The sequence below is a fragment of the Choloepus didactylus genome, chromosome 3 (assembly GCF_015220235.1).
Source record: "Choloepus didactylus isolate mChoDid1 chromosome 3, mChoDid1.pri, whole genome shotgun sequence".
NCBI lineage: Eukaryota > Metazoa > Chordata > Mammalia > Pilosa > Megalonychidae > Choloepus > Choloepus didactylus.
This window is the reverse complement of record NC_051309.1, coordinates 102,340,041-102,356,405: the sequence shown is the minus strand read 5'-3', so window position 1 is coordinate 102,356,405 and position 16,365 is coordinate 102,340,041.

Sequence of the window (16,365 nt, the reverse complement as noted above, 5' to 3'; positions counted from 1 at the left end):
GGAAAGCTAGCAGCTAGGGGAGAAGCTGGTGATGCCAAGGATTTGGGAAGCAGTGGGGTGCCTTTTAAACATTACCTCTCTGGGTCAGTGTTAAATCCCCTTGCCAAGCCCTCTGCCAAGGATCCCTTCTCTGTCTTTAACTACTTTTCCCTGGTATTCATATTTATACAACCACTTTTGTTGGCTTGAAATAGATGATTCTAGATCAAAATCTTATTTTTTCATATTGTATAATAGATTGCATCATAAGGTAGTGAGATTCCCATCACAGACACATTCAAGCAGAGATAGGGATAGAATACCATGGAAGGGGTAGAAGGGCATACTAGAAAATCTCTAAGACTCCTTTCTACTTTATGATTCTGTAGTTAGCATCTTGAAATGAATAATTTTAATATTAATATAAATATCAACATAAATATATTTATATAATTTATTTATAGATTATTTCCTTATTTTATAAATACTATTATTGATGTTGATTATATGAATATTAACTAATATTAATAAATTTTTATCATATTTTATTGTAGAATATAACATATATACATAGAAGTAATAACTTTCCAAGTGCAATTTAACTAATTAGAGAGCTAATTTCAAAGAATATTATGGGTTACAATTCCACAGTTTGAGTTATTTCCTTATTATGAAATATAACATATATACAAAAAGATAATATCTTTCAAAGTATGACTTAACAAGTAGCTATATAGGAAATTTCCAAAGGTGTTATGAGTTATAGTACCACAGTTTCAGTTATTTCCTTATTGTGAAATATAACATATATACAAAAGACATAGCTTTCAAATTACAATTTAACAAGTAGCCATAGAACAAATTTCAAAGGATGGTATGGGTTACAGTTCCACCATTTCAATTTTTTCCTTCTATCCCAATACCCTAGCAACTAAGAAAAAGGAAATTATATAAAGATTAAGTATTCATAATCTTTTGTTAAATTCCATCTTATCTGTTGCTACTCCTTCCTCTAGTTTAATCACTTTCCTGATCTTCGGGGATGTCTAGCCAGTGACCGCTCTAATCTGTTCATGTATTAATAACTATTAATATGAATTAATATATTGCTGATAATTAACCCTGGTGCATGATGTATTATGCACATAATATATTATCACAATTAAAATACACATCAAACTACTCCTATACTTATATCCTAAACCTTCTATTTTCAGCTCTTCTTTTTGATTTTATATTAAAACACTCTGATTTTTTATAGAAAGAAATAACACATATATATATATATAGAACACATATATATATATATATAGAACAGATTCTAGTTCTATAACAAATTAATTTTGCCTAATAAGTTTAAAAAAATAACTGAAAAAGAAAAAAGCCATGGAAAAAGTCTGAAGTAGAAATGCTGAAATGATTTTACTTTCCTTTGCTGTCTACAGTTTTCCAGTTTTTCTTAATAGAAGCAGATATAATACCCATCTGTCTACATACTGCCAAAATAGCCATGGCCTGATATAAATTAATACCCTTAAAATCAGATTTTAATAAAATGTCATTTCCATGTTATCCTTTTTTAAATAATACAGATTTTTTTTAAAATTTCTAAATCCTGAGTATCTTCTTGTTCTGAACCATCTTGATCCATACACCTACATAATTACTAAAACTGGAAAATTAGGGGGAAAATCTGCAATAAGGCTTATAAAAACTAATTCTCACATCTGTTTCTTTGGAGTCTCATGTTCCTGGTGACTTTCCTTCTAAAATGATTTGCCAAACTTGGAACTTTTCAGTGTTTCCCTGACTCACAGTATATTTACAATGTGTGCCTCAGGAAGAAATATACAGCAACTATTTCATTTTGTACTAGAAAAGGAACAGAAAAGTTAGAGAACAAAAACAGGCATGAAGGTGAGTCAGTTAACTAAAAACTTACTCTTTCCATCATACTTTCTTATAATAATAGACTTGCTGTAAGCCAGTAGCAAAAAGAAATTTAGCCAGTATTCCATAAATGCAAATGTCTGCCTTATATAAATTCATAAATATTGAATAACAGTAGTGTTATTGTCAGGAAAAATATAGAATATAACCATATTAACAATAAAAAGACAGTTTAGGAATTCTTTGTTGACGTTCTTAATTATGAGACTATATGCATTGAGATGATATACTGTGAAGATATTCATATCACACTCTTGAAAGCTCTACAGATTTCCATACAACAATATAGCTGAAGTGATGATCTCCAGGGCATACTTCTGCAGGATAAAGCCACAACCCTCCTTAACAATAGGCAATGAATCCTGGAAGTTTCATGCTACTGTTAATGGAAAGGAAATGACACGACCAAAGTCTAAGAAAGAAAGAACCAAAAGAGAAAACAGAAAAGATCCTCCAAGTAACAAAAAATAGCAGGAATGAGGAAGTAACACATCAACTATAAAATTTGAGGAAATTGTGTTGTTAAATATATCTTTTCTTTCCAGCAACAGAATTCTGTTTTAGCACACCAGTCAGATTTATGATTTTGTTAAATAGCAGCAGTCATTAAGTTGAGTAGATATTTACATGGCAAGCCAGAATGGCATGAAATGTTGAGGATCTGCTTGCAACTTGCCTGCTTAAAAAAATTTAAGGTTTTCCTTTTCCTACAAAATAAATCCCTGCATCACAGTAGGACCTTCAGAGCCCGTCACAATCTGGCCACAGCATCCCTTTCCAGTCACATCTCCTGCCAAGTACTCCAGCCTCACAGAGTGCTCGCCAAACATCTTCACACCTCCCACAGTTTCTCCTGGCTCCTATCCCATCTGGCCCCCTGACCAATACCCCTTCAACAGCTGGCATTCTCCTCTAGACCCTAGGCAAATGTCTCTTCGTTCATAAAATATTTCTTCATTTCCCCAGGCAGATTAGTCGTTCCTTCTCACACTTCTGTGATAATACTTTCATGTATTTCATACCTTTTTATATTCTTAACACACAGCACAATGCCTGGCATATAACAGTTGCTCAGTATGTCTTGAATAAAGATAAAGGTTGAATAAAGATGTAACTATGGAACATTACAATTTTGTTAGAATCATGAGACCTAATTTTAGAACCATCTGAGGATTCCCAACTGTTTGCCCACCACACACACACCAAAATAGGGGAGTGGAGGTGGGTTTGAAACAACAATTAGCATCCTGTAAATGGGTGTATAGACAGCAGAATACATGGGATTTTTATTTTGTTTGGGATTTATCACACACACATGCACACGTACATACTCACAGTACATGTTTACACACACACACAAGGAAGAAGGACGAGGAGGAGGCAGAGGAAAAGAAGGAAAAACCTACACAAGTTTATTTACTGCAGGGTTAGGGAAAGCAAATGCCTGGCATAAAATGGCACAAGACCTACCCCCTAATAATTTGGGTTGGCTGCAGAATGGGGAGGCCCCAAATAACAGAAGTGCAGTCAGGCAAGGGAGTTATTGTCTTGGGGGTAAAATTTCTTAATTCCTATGTCAGAATTCAGTGACCAACTCTAAATGGTAGAAAGCAATTATCAAATCACCACACTGCTAGAAAATGTTTTCCGTTTTCCAGAGCATTCATATCTAAACACGGAGTATCCTAAGATGTTTTCTGATGCAAATGAAAACTCCTTGAGGACATAAGCACTGCAAATTTAGTAGCTGGCATCTGGCATATATTAAGTATTTGATACTTAAGTATTTGAATGGATGAATAACTTAATGTGACCATGTGTATCAATTTCATAGCACTACTATTTCACGTAACAAGTGCCCCTAGAGCAGAATAAGAACAAGTTGGTCCTTATCACACACACTCCTATTGTGCATCAAATAAAATAAAATTTGGGGTGAACTGATATAAAAACAACAAAAATAATAGAAATAATAGCTATTATTTCTTCATTGCTTACTATATGCCAGATACTGTATCATTTACTTTTTCAAATCTCATTTAATTGTGGATGTTATTAATACCATCTTTTTACAGTTGAAGAAAAGGAGGTTTTGAGAAATTAGGTAACTTGCCCAAGGTCGCAGAGCTGGTATATGATGGAGTGGATATTTAAACCCATGTTTTTCAGAGTGCAAAGTTCACATTCATAACTAGAACACCCTCTTGGAACTTCTGAATACTGTCACAGTTTGTTTATTATTTTAAAGGGCAAGCTCATACCTTGGTGGATTAAAGTACTTCTAACTAGATCTGTCATTTTGCTCTTTTTACGCTTTGCAATAGATCTCTCTAGAACCATGGGTTTACCTTAGAACACTATTTTATTGTGGAAAAAAAAGAAGTTAAACAGTATTTGAAGATATTTCACCATTTAACTGTCTTAAAGTGACTTCCCTGATTTTACCAATAGACATGATATCACATGCTGCTGAATCTATCATGCACTTACTACGTGGGACTTTGAATATCATTTGAAGGTAAAGATATAATTTTTATGCTTGGTTGAAATTCAAACATTCAGAAGGGGTGAGGAAATATTATAACTTTTCATCTCACTTTCCTTCTGTTGAAAATTTTAAAAGCATTGAAATTATATTGAGTTTTAAGTTTTTATTCCATCTTTCTTCCCAACTAGTTGCTAACTTTCTTTAAGTTAGCACCATATCTTTACATCTATGTATCCCCAGCATTTAGCACACTCTCTAGCACATTAATAGACACTAAGTACATGTTTCATGAATATACTGTTAAATCGTGCTATTCTTACCCCATTTTGACAGCATAGTATGTGTTCTGAACTGTATATATTGGAGGAATGAATAAATTGAAGAATACGTGAAGTCAAACCATGTCAAGGTATTCAAATATGAATCCTGAAACAGGGACAGATCATCCTTTCATACTACAAGAATCAGCCCTGCAAGAGAGATAGAGAAAGGTCTCAAGCTGACAAGATGCCTGGTGACAACGGTCTGCTGTGCAAAGAAACCAGAGACAGTGTTTTGAATAGTGCTAACAAGTCAAAAGACACTGAATAAGCATGAACAAGATTCTCCAGACAGTGAGAAATCCACTTGGAGAAAGGCTACTTTTGCTTTGAACACTCATTAATAAAGCTGCCACCTTAAACTGCCCAAGTTAATATACTTTTTGAAAGAGAAAGCAATTAGTCAAGAAGTAAATGACAGCAAGGACTTTTAATGACTTTCAGATAGTTCAACAGAATATCTCATATGAATTACTGCTGTATCTGTAACTCATTATAATCTCAAAATTACTGAAATTCATAAATTTTACATTTAGCAGCCTAATAATTTTATGCTTAGTAGGCAATGTATGTGAAAGCACTTGAGAGTATTATATCTATATAATTAGTATGGACACACCCAAGTTATTAACTTGATAATGCTGTTGTAACTGCTATTGTTTTAGTGATCCTCACTGTTCCGGAGGACTTTTCCTTGGGGTTTGATGGACTCTGTGCCTGTGTGGTGCTCACAAAAAGTGGCAAGATTATAGTTATCTACAGGCTTTATAGTCTATTACACCAAGACATAAGCACCAGAATTTCTTGCCCTGCTATGTTATCATTTTGCTTCCCAATTAATAAATAACAGTTTGACAGCATTATTTCAGGATACCCCTGAGAGAATAGACTTCTGATTTGAAGATACCTAAGTTTCACTGTGTTATTTAGAAGTAGCAGCTATTTCTCTATAATCATGACCAGGCTGAATGGTAGTCAACCATATTCCATAAATATAATACAGGTCTTAATACAGTAGCATCTGGGAAGCCTGATCCCAGGATCTCCATTTCTATAAAACTAACCCACAGGGAATTATTTAGACCCTGGATCTAGCAAATTTATATAATGTAGACCAATAATTTTTCAATTTAAATATAGTATTTTTGGAAATGAAAGAAGATTCCAATAGTTGGTTTCCCCATCGCCTAGCTATGTAATTCTATAAGCATAGAGAAATCATTAAACAGCAATTCACAGGACTTTTTCTTAATGTTTTGTTTGTTTTGTTTTTGCTTTCTTGTAACGCAAGGTTGAACCAAATCATTAGTCATAGCCTATTTTGTTGCAGTCTTATGGGTGTTACTGAAAACCTGACTAAGGACTGCAGCAGGAAAAAGAATTGGATGTGTCATGAATTATGACCCTGTTTACACTTCTACTTTATCCATAATCATTTGTTTAAACAGGTCGGCATTTTTGTTTCCACAATTGTGTGTGTATTACAAACATCTCATATTTCAACCAAGCTCAACCAACACTTTCATTTGTTGACACTCACAATCAAGGAATAAAATCTTATACTAACAAATAATTATCCTTCATAAGAGAATATAAACAGAACTCTGATTCATAAACCTGCTAAGTAACATTTCTGGTCATATATTAACAAAAATTTGTGTTTAATCTTAAAATGTAAAACTTTATGACATGCTAATTATTTATTTAAAACCTTCTTCTTTATCTCTCAGGGTCTTATCTTCTCCAAAGCCTTATCTTCTCTTAATGTTTGATTTAGGTAGCTGATATTATGGATCTCACTTTTAAAGAATTTTCGTATCCCTTACCTGTGGTGTACCAATTTGGCTATTAAGTATACATTACATATCTTTTCCTAGATTATATCCTAGTTTGTGTAATTTCCTTCTCCACTTTTTTTCCCTCATAGAGGGATTTATAAGATTTAGGATTCACTTTAATGTATGGCATATCCTTTCACTTTGGTTTTCCTATTGAAACCAGTGTATTTTCATAGAAAACACATTAGTAACTAACTCTACCTTTCTATGTACTACATCTGGATTGCAGCCTCCTTCTGAATGAGCACCATAATTACTTCATTCCCTGGACTATATCAGAATTCATGAGCAAGCAGAACCATTAAATGCATCTCTCCCAGTAATCAAGTTCAACAGGATAATTATCAAGAATTTACAAAGGAAGCCAGGGTGTTTGTCTCATTTTCTAATAATGATAATTTACTCACATCCTTATTATTTGCCTTGCTCTGAATCCTTTTAAGAAATCACACTTTTACTGCACTGTCACTATAAGCAGAAAGAGATATAAGTCAGAATTTCATGGTATAAGATTACTATAGTAACTGTGCCTAAAAAGAGGACACAGAAGATTGATTAATGAATCTAATGATTTACGCTGAAGAATATTCAATTCTGAGTTAATTCTCACCCAAGATCTTTTTCTACCTAAGTTGCCAGATTGATAACATACTCAATTGGTTATCTGAATTTTAAGATTTCCCAGTTATTTCAGGCCTCATAAAATTCAACAAAAATATTGAGTGCTACCTAGCCATTATTATGAATGCTGCGGATTCACTAAGACAAAAAAATCCCTCTCTCAATTGAGTTTTAAGTCTAGAGAGGGAGTTAAATAAATAAATAATTAATTGCTCTACAGTATGGTTATATATTCATGATTCGTTCGCCATTGTGCTAGGTGTTAAGCACAATGTGTTAAGATGGACCAGCCTCTGTCCTGGTAGAGGGTGGGTGATAAGTCTTAGAAGGCAACAAGCACTAGGTTCTATCACAAAGGGGGCATCTAAACCAGTCTTTCATGAACAGGCAACTCCTTCTAGAGGCAATGACAGCTTAGCCAAGAACCAAAAGGTAAATAACACTTGGCCAGACAAAGAGCAAGGAAAGGCAGAGTGCTCTGACATGGGACTAGCACATGCCCACAGGTCAGAGAGATCATCTCACTGTCAGGGCACTTGGGGCAGCTCTGTGAGGCTCAAGTACAGGAAACTGTGAAAACAGAGGTGAGAAAAGTAATCAGGAACAGATCCTGAAGAACATAGTAAGGTTGAGCATAACAGGAACCATGCCAGGTTGCTTGGGCTCAAATTCAGTTTCAGACACCTCCAAGCTGCATCTTGATGGCTTTCCTTAAGCTGGACCATTCTGTTACAGCTTGGTTAACCTAAGAACCACATTTCACAGTCTCTTTCCCTGGATAGTTCTGTATTAATATTGGCCAAATAAGGAATTTCTGCAAGATTTAGGAGGTGGAAAGCAGCAGCCATTACCCTCTGAAGACATCATGGTTGGATGTAGAGACAGACAGAAGGAGAGGGTTCCAGCTAGTCCCCAATCTCCTCTGCTCCAGAGCAAGTAGCCCTAGGCCCATCGCCAGATGCTTGGTTGTAGACCCACTGAGGGAATAACTTCCTATGGTCTTCACCAGAACACTCACAGTGCCTTCTTTCCCCACCATCTCATAATACTACATGTACTCACACTACAATAAATCTTACAGACTAGAGACAAGGAGACAATTGGAAGCCTCTCACAGCGATCAGAACCTGAGATGTTGGTGGCTTTTCCTCAGGTAGTCACTGAGAGTGTAGATCAGTGGACAGATTCAAGAGCCATTAAGAAACTAGAAATGACAGAACTTGGTAAATTATTAAACATGGGAATGGAAGATAGAGAGGCATTACTTTAAGGTTTCTAGTTTAAGAAAAAGGCATGATGCCATCTTATGAAACTATAGAAGTGAAGGCAGAACCTGTTTGGTGAGGATGTAATGAAATTCAGTTTTAGACATGATGAGCCCGAGGTGCCCATGAGACATCTAATTGAAGAAATCAACAAGAATATCGCATATGCCAGACAGTTGGGTCTGGAGATCAAATATGAAATCTTTGCTCCTGTATTCTGCAGTATACTTACAAGGTAAATAAATCTGCAGTAAGATCAATAAGGAACTGGGAGGCTGAGATACTGGTTTTTTTTTTTTTTTTGTCTACCTCAACAGTTCTCAGTATTTTTGGTTTCAAGAACCCTTTACACACTCAAAAATATTTAAGGAACCCCAAGAGATTTTATTTATGTATATCTGCTATATTAGAAATTTAAACTGAGAAATTTTAAATATTAAAAATATAACCATGTTAACTGATATATTTTATGAAAAATAACTATTTTTCCAAAAAATCTAAAGATAATTATCAGCCTCAAAATGACTTCTTGCATCCATTAATCTAGTCAATGAATATTTATTAGTGCTTACTACGTGCCAGATATAGGCTAGACTTTGCAAAAAACAACCATGAATGGAATCCCTGCCAATGATGGTGCTTACAGTTTGTTAGGAAAGCCAACCATTAAATAATTACATAAATAGATACTTACTTGCAAAACACATGTGCCAAGAATAGCACCTGGTACACAGTAATTCCTCAATAAATATTTTGAATAAGCTCTGAAGAACAGATTTCCGTGAATGAATATAACCTGGAGAAGGGTGAAGTTTTCTGTAAGAAGTGATGTTTAAGCAGAGACCTCTGGAATACATAAAAATTCTAGATGAAGAGAAAATGGGTAAGAATATGGGAAGGAAGTGAGAGTACTACTCTTAGAAGAGCTTTTGAAAAATCCCAGAGGTGGGAAAGTGCAGGACAACTCAAGGGGACATCAATTTTTAAAATATATGATAAATAAAGATATATTGTGGACATGTGAATTTCCTTAGAAGACAGAGTGAATTTTAAATTATAATGGTCGCTTTCTAAATTCAGAAAAAGTAAGAGTTTATCCAGTTTTTGAGCTACATCTGGTTTGATATATCATGTTCTTTTTAGATAGAGACAACCAAATTAATGCAATAGATAATTCTGAATAAGAAAAATCATATGATTTTTTCACATGGTCAGACCTAAATGTCAGACTTTTATATGAAAAGTAAAACTTAATTTTTGTATACTCATAAGAGTTCCAAGCCAGCACAAGAAAGCAAGAGAAAAAAGTAAGAGAATTGGAAAGAAAGGAGCATGTGATTATGTAAAGATGGCATGATTGCCTATATAGAAAATTGCTAAAGAATCTTCAGACTAATTTTTAGATATTATAAAGAGGTTATTAAAGCTAGTAGATATTAAATAATTATTCAAAAATCACTGTTTCTATATGCCAGCATCAAATAGAAACGTAATTTTTAAAAAATGTCATAGTACAAATGACAAAGATGTCAAAAATACAAAGTACCTCGAAATAAATTTTTGAAAGTCCTTTATGAAGAATACTATAAAGTTTTCTGAAATGATATTAAAGAAAATGGAGAGAAATACTATGTTTATAGATTGCAAGGCTCAATATAAAGATGTTAATTTCCCCAAGCTGATCTATAGATTAAATACAAATCTAATCAAAATCTCAAAATATTATGAGCATACATGGATCTTGACATAACTGATTCTAAATTAATATGGAGATGAAAAAGAGTCAAGTCACAGCTAAAAAGGAAAGACCAAGTGGAGGAATGGGGTGGGAGGGTTTGGCCCATGATATAATTAGTATTATTATAGAGTTATAATAACTAATACAGTCTTGTACTGGTGCAGATGTAGATAAATGGACCTGTGTAACAGAATGAAAGAACCAAGACACAAACCCATGTGTGTGTGGAAACTTGATTTTTAATAAAACTAGCATTTAGAACAGTGAAGAAAAGATGGGCTTAATAGTAAATTATGGTAGGACTGTAAATCAACTATGTGAAAAGAAAGAAGGAAAAAAGATAGAAAAAGAAAGAGGAGGGAAGAAGGGATGTAGAAGAAAGAAATAGGGAGAATCAGCTCAATTACAAAAATCCAGATAGATTAACACTTAAATGTGAAAACAAAGACTAAAAGGAGAATTATTTTAATGACTTAACGATAGGTAATGATATCTTCAAGAAAATATAAAAGGACAAAACATAAATCTGTCTATCTGTCTGACTAGATAAAAATTAAGAGTTTTTGTACAGTGTCATGTTTGTTTTTAAAATTCCCAAATACAGTCCAGTTCTAGAACCCTACTTTTACTCATCACACTATACAGCCTCTCCAATTAAAAAAATGCAGAACATAACGTTTGTGGCCAACTGATTTTCCACAAAGTTGCCAAGCACATTAACCAGGGAAAGAATAGACCTTCAACAAATGGTGCTGGGAAAAATTGGATATCCACAAGCAAACGAATGAAGTTGGACCCCTACCACACAATATGCAAAAATTAACTCAAAATGGATCAAGGGACCAAACGTAAGAGCTAAAACCATAAAACTCTTAGAATAAGAAATCATCTTGACTTTGAATTTGGCAGACTTCCTAAATATGACACCAAATCACAAGCAACAAAAGAAAAAATAGGTAACATGGACTTCATCAAAATTAAAAATCTTGTGCGTCAAAGGACATCATCAAGAAAGTAAAAAGGCAACCTATAAATGGGAGAAAATAGTCGCAAAACATATATCTGAAAAAGGTTTAAAATGTAGACTATATAAAGAAATGCTACAGCCCAACAACAAAAAGACAACCCAATTAAAAAATGGGCAAAAGATTTGAATATACATGTCATTATCTTTTTTTGTTCCTCTACTCCTCCATTACTGTCTTCTTTTGTGTTAAATAGTTATTTTCTAATATGTGATTTTAATTCTCTTGTCATTTCCTTTACTATATTTTTTGAGTTGTCTTCTTAGTGGTTGCCCTGAAGATTACAATTAACATCTTAATTTGTAAAAATCCAATTCAGATTAATATCAACTTAAATATAATACTATATAAAACCTTTGGACCTATATAGCTCCCTTCCCTCCTGCCTCCTTTGTGCTGTTATTGTCATCCTCATACATTTTATAAATCACTATAATTATTGATTTATGCTGTTGTCTTTTAAATCTGATAAGAGAAAAAATAGTGACTAATAAAAATACATTTATACAGTCTTTTGTGTTTAGCTGTGTAGTTCCCCTTGATCGAGCTATTTATTTTTTCTTGTGGATTCAAGTTACTGTCTAATGTCCTTTCATTTCAGTCTGGAGGACTCTCTTAGTGTTTCTTGTACAGTGGTCTGCTTATGATGAATTCTCTCGGTTTTTATTTATCTAGGATGTAGAATTCTTAGTTAACAGCTGTTTTTTTCAGTACTTTAGTTTGGGAGGTAGTTACATGGTACAAACACGTAGATTTTATCAATTTGTCAATCTGCACACTTAAAATTAGTGGAATTTACGGTATATAAATTAATATAAAGATTAAAATAATCAGAGAAGAGGTGAAAATTGTAGATTAATCACATGTCTACTTTCTCTCCCTACTAAAACCCCATTCGGTAAAACACATGTAAAAAGTTATAAACCCACAAAAACAGAGAGAATGGGAGGAGAGATAATAGGAACAGCATTTAGAAGATGAAAAGCAGATGAAAGGATGTTACGATTTAGCTGACCTGAGAGAATTAAATCCTAAGGGGAGCTGGAGAGAAAATTGAGAAGCAACCTAATATATACCAGAGACTCTGCAAAAGACTCAGGAAAATAACAGCATCAGGTACCTCTGGCTGTGGAAATAAAGGAAGGAAGGCTTGGGTATGGGAATTAGTTGAAAATCTGTTTTAAAAAGTCTGACTCTGTTTCCATCCCCTATACCACTTACCCAGATGACTGTTCCTTCCTCACCCTTGCAAAAAAAAAAAAGAAATGCATTGTGTGGTGTATGTGCTATTCATTATTTTATCTCTAGTGCTTAAGATAGCACCTAACATACAGTAGAAGTGCAACAAACGTTTGTTTACTAACTGAATGCTTATCTGGTAATTTAAAAATCCATAGGGCCAATCTCAGGTAACTGAAAGAGAAATGGACTAGAATGCAGGACTCCTAAATTCTAGATCTGGTTCTGCTAGATGACCTTTAACAAATCACCATAAGCTTTCTGGCTCTCATTTTCATTTCCTAATAACTGTGGTGTAGGACTGAAATTTCTAAAAGCTCTTCCAGCTTTCCAAGAGCCTCCTCTCTCCATTGGGAAGAGCCGCCTATGTGCCCATCCGTGTGCTTAATGGCTATTCTTGAAATTACACCTAACAACCTATTTTGTTCACATTCAGTCAGTGAGTAGGCATTAATTTAATGTTAGCAGTGTGATGAGGCTAGAAAAACAAAGATGAATAAGATATAGTTCTGTTGCTTAAAAAACAAACAAAAATTTGCCATTTCATGATAGACACCAACAAACCAGGAATTCAGTACGGCATGATACATCATTTTTGCTTTATATAATTTTAGTAAATTTATATATATAAATCTATTACTATAAATTTTTTGAAGGATCCAATATAGAATACTATCTTACATTAGCAAAAGATCAAATACCAGAAAGAATCAATACTCCAGAAAACTTGCTCTTGCACAATAAATATTTTCAAGATTTATTCCCATGATTGATTCTTTTAGCTAGATATCATTTTGTATTTCCAAACTGAGGGACATGATTTTAAGTGATATTATCCATAGCCACAATAGACAGTAAAGTTAATTTTTAGTGTCTGACAACTTAAGAAAATGAACATACAGATTTATTTACTTAAATCTCTTCCCCGAAATCCCATTCCAACTATTACAATAAGGAGTGTTCTTACTTCACAATTCATATCAGTAATGTAGCATTTCTGCCCATGGTAACATGGCTGATTCAGATTACTGTATGTGACTATTTGGAACTGTAAAACAATATGCTGTTTCCTGTCCATTGTGCTTTATGGATATGGCCAATATGAGAGTGCTATTGAGGTTCAATTTCCTAGAAAATTTGGTAAGTCATGTAAAATTAAAATTAAAATTTACTCAAAGAATAACAGAAGCAGCAGAGAGGAAACAGTAAATCAATTAAAGAAACACTGAGCCCAAGTTGTTATATTATCTTGGTTGAACTAGAAACTTAATCTTTTGGCAATGGACAACTAATTGTACTATGAGATTCCCTTCCTAGAGAGAGAAGACGCTCCTCAGCACCCCATAGTGATTACATGTATTGCAGGGAGTTTCTTTTTCATTTCTCAAAGACTTGAAACTATTTTTAATCAGCTTTATTGAAGTATAATTTGCATACATAAAATTTACCTATTTAAATATATAAATTAATAAGTTGAAAAATGTATGTAGTATTGTAACCACTACCATGATCATGTTGTAGAACATTTCTAGAAGCTATCTTTTTAAAATATCCATCATCACTTATTTAATAAATGTTTGGGGGCTTCTATTTTACAATAATCCATGAGATATATGAATATAACGTATGAATACAACATGGACTCTGGTCTCAAGTGCTCATGGTAACTCTGTCATAAGTCTCAAAGCACTTAGGCAGCACTGTGGAGGGAAGGAGAGAAGGGGGTCTGGGAAAAAGGGACAGTACCAGAAATACAACCAAAAGGCAACCAGAAGTTTTATTTAGTGCCTAGTGCCTGCTTTGCAGGCACTCTTCATACATGAGTGCGTTTAATAAAATATTTTATTTAAAGAAAGTGAAGGACTATAGAGTAATAGCTAAAGACCAAGATTATGGAGATGACTATGTGAGTTCAAATACCCAACTCTAAATTTTACTGACTTTGTAATCTTTAGCAAGTTATCAAATATCTTTGTGTTTCAGTTTCCTCATTTGTAAAAGGTCTAACAGTCATACCTTCCTCACACAGTTAATTCATGTGAACTTGTACATGTAAAGCAATGAAAATATCACCTATTATACTAAGAACTTAATAAATGTTAACCATCATTATTAATTAATCCTTATGATAGTCCCAGGTAAAATAGTATTAGCCTCATTTTACAGATGAGAAAACTGAAGTACAAGTTTAAATACTTGTCTAGTGCCACAGAGCTGTAATTTGAAACAGATCCACCTGACTCAAAGTTCATGCTCTTTCCACTATACCTTGATTGAATTAAGGAAGTAGGAATGAAAATGGGGAGGGGGGTGTTGAATCTGTTGAACTTTCCTTCCTCCTTGAGACCCTCTTCCATCTTTTGGTCAAAGTCGCTGCCTTACTCAAGCTTATGTCCCATCCTCAAGAGCAGCGTGCATCTAACCACTGGTTAAAGTGGGGGTATAAATTCCCTGGGGCACCTTGCTTCCATTTTGGACAATTCTGTACTACCCCACTTCCAGATCTCCCTGTGTGATTGCCTGAGGCCTGCTTCCTCTGCCCAGTCATGCTTCCCTCACTTCCTTGCAGGTGCTATTCCAGGAGTGCTCCCAATAAAACTCCTATATGCAAACCTCCATCCTGATCAGTCTGCTTCCAGGAATCCCAATCAAAAATGGTTAGTACTGGAAGGTGTCCTAGGAAGCAGACTCTGTAAAGTGAGTTTGCAGGTGGATAGCTGGCAGGGTACCAAAAGCCCCTGGCAGGCTGTAGCAACGCAATTGTTCACCAGCAGTGAAGGGCCAAAGGCCACTAGAGGAAGAGAAGCACTGAAGATTGGTATTATCTCAGCCATTTTAGAAGTATGGGGGAAGTAGTGGTTACAAGGATTGTGGAATTAGATGGCTGTTTGTGAGTGTTATTGATACATTAGAAAAGACAATGAAGATAAAGTTGATTAATCACCAATTTAAGAAGTGTGAAAGTCAGAGACTCACCTTGGCAGCATAAAGAGATTCATCTCCTGCAGCTAGAGGGCAGAAAAAGCAAAAATTTAAAAAAAAAAAAAAAAAAGACTGGGACTTGAGTCTACTTTATTACAGGACCATGACTGGGAAGGACATGAAACTTGGAATAGGGACATCTGGGTCAATACACTTAAAAACTTGGAGATCTCAGATTCTGTTGAACCCTTTGGGCCTATGGAAGAGGCCCACTGCACTCTATCAAATGTTAGCTCTCCTACCTTCCTAAAAGTGAGGCAGAAACCTCTACCTTACAAGAAACACATACTCCAGAGGATGGGAGATAATTCATATAAAGGTTCTGGAGCCTGCCACATCAGTGAAGTTTTTCAGGCCATGTAAGGACATCCTCTCAAGAATAAAGAACAAATTGTTGCACTTCCCACCGCTAACAAAGAAGGATAATGCTTGGTAGGACTTTTCAGGTTTGGAATTCAGCTCATCATCTCTCTCAGTGCCACTGCCTCTTCTTTATAGTACATCATATGGTGCCCCATTTAGTATCCTGAAATTAAACTGATAATGTATCTTCACAACACATATGTTTAAAAATACTCAGTAAAATATTCCAACTGTAATATGAGAAAAGAGTAATTTACAATAAAATAATACATATTTCAATATATACTTTGATCCAACTACACTAAAAGGAAGCAATCAGATTCTTGAATCTAAACCTCTAATCACCAATTGTGACAATTACAATGTATATTTATCAGGTGTGTAACTCAAATGACATGAAAGATGTTATCAGTTAATGGATTTTCTAAAATTGGATCAACTTTGGTTAAGTTCCAAACATTAAAAAGTGCAATTATTTATGATATAATTATGAAAATTTACCAGAAAAAATTATGTATATAGAAACAGCCCCCCACACACAAAATACCCTCTGTTTA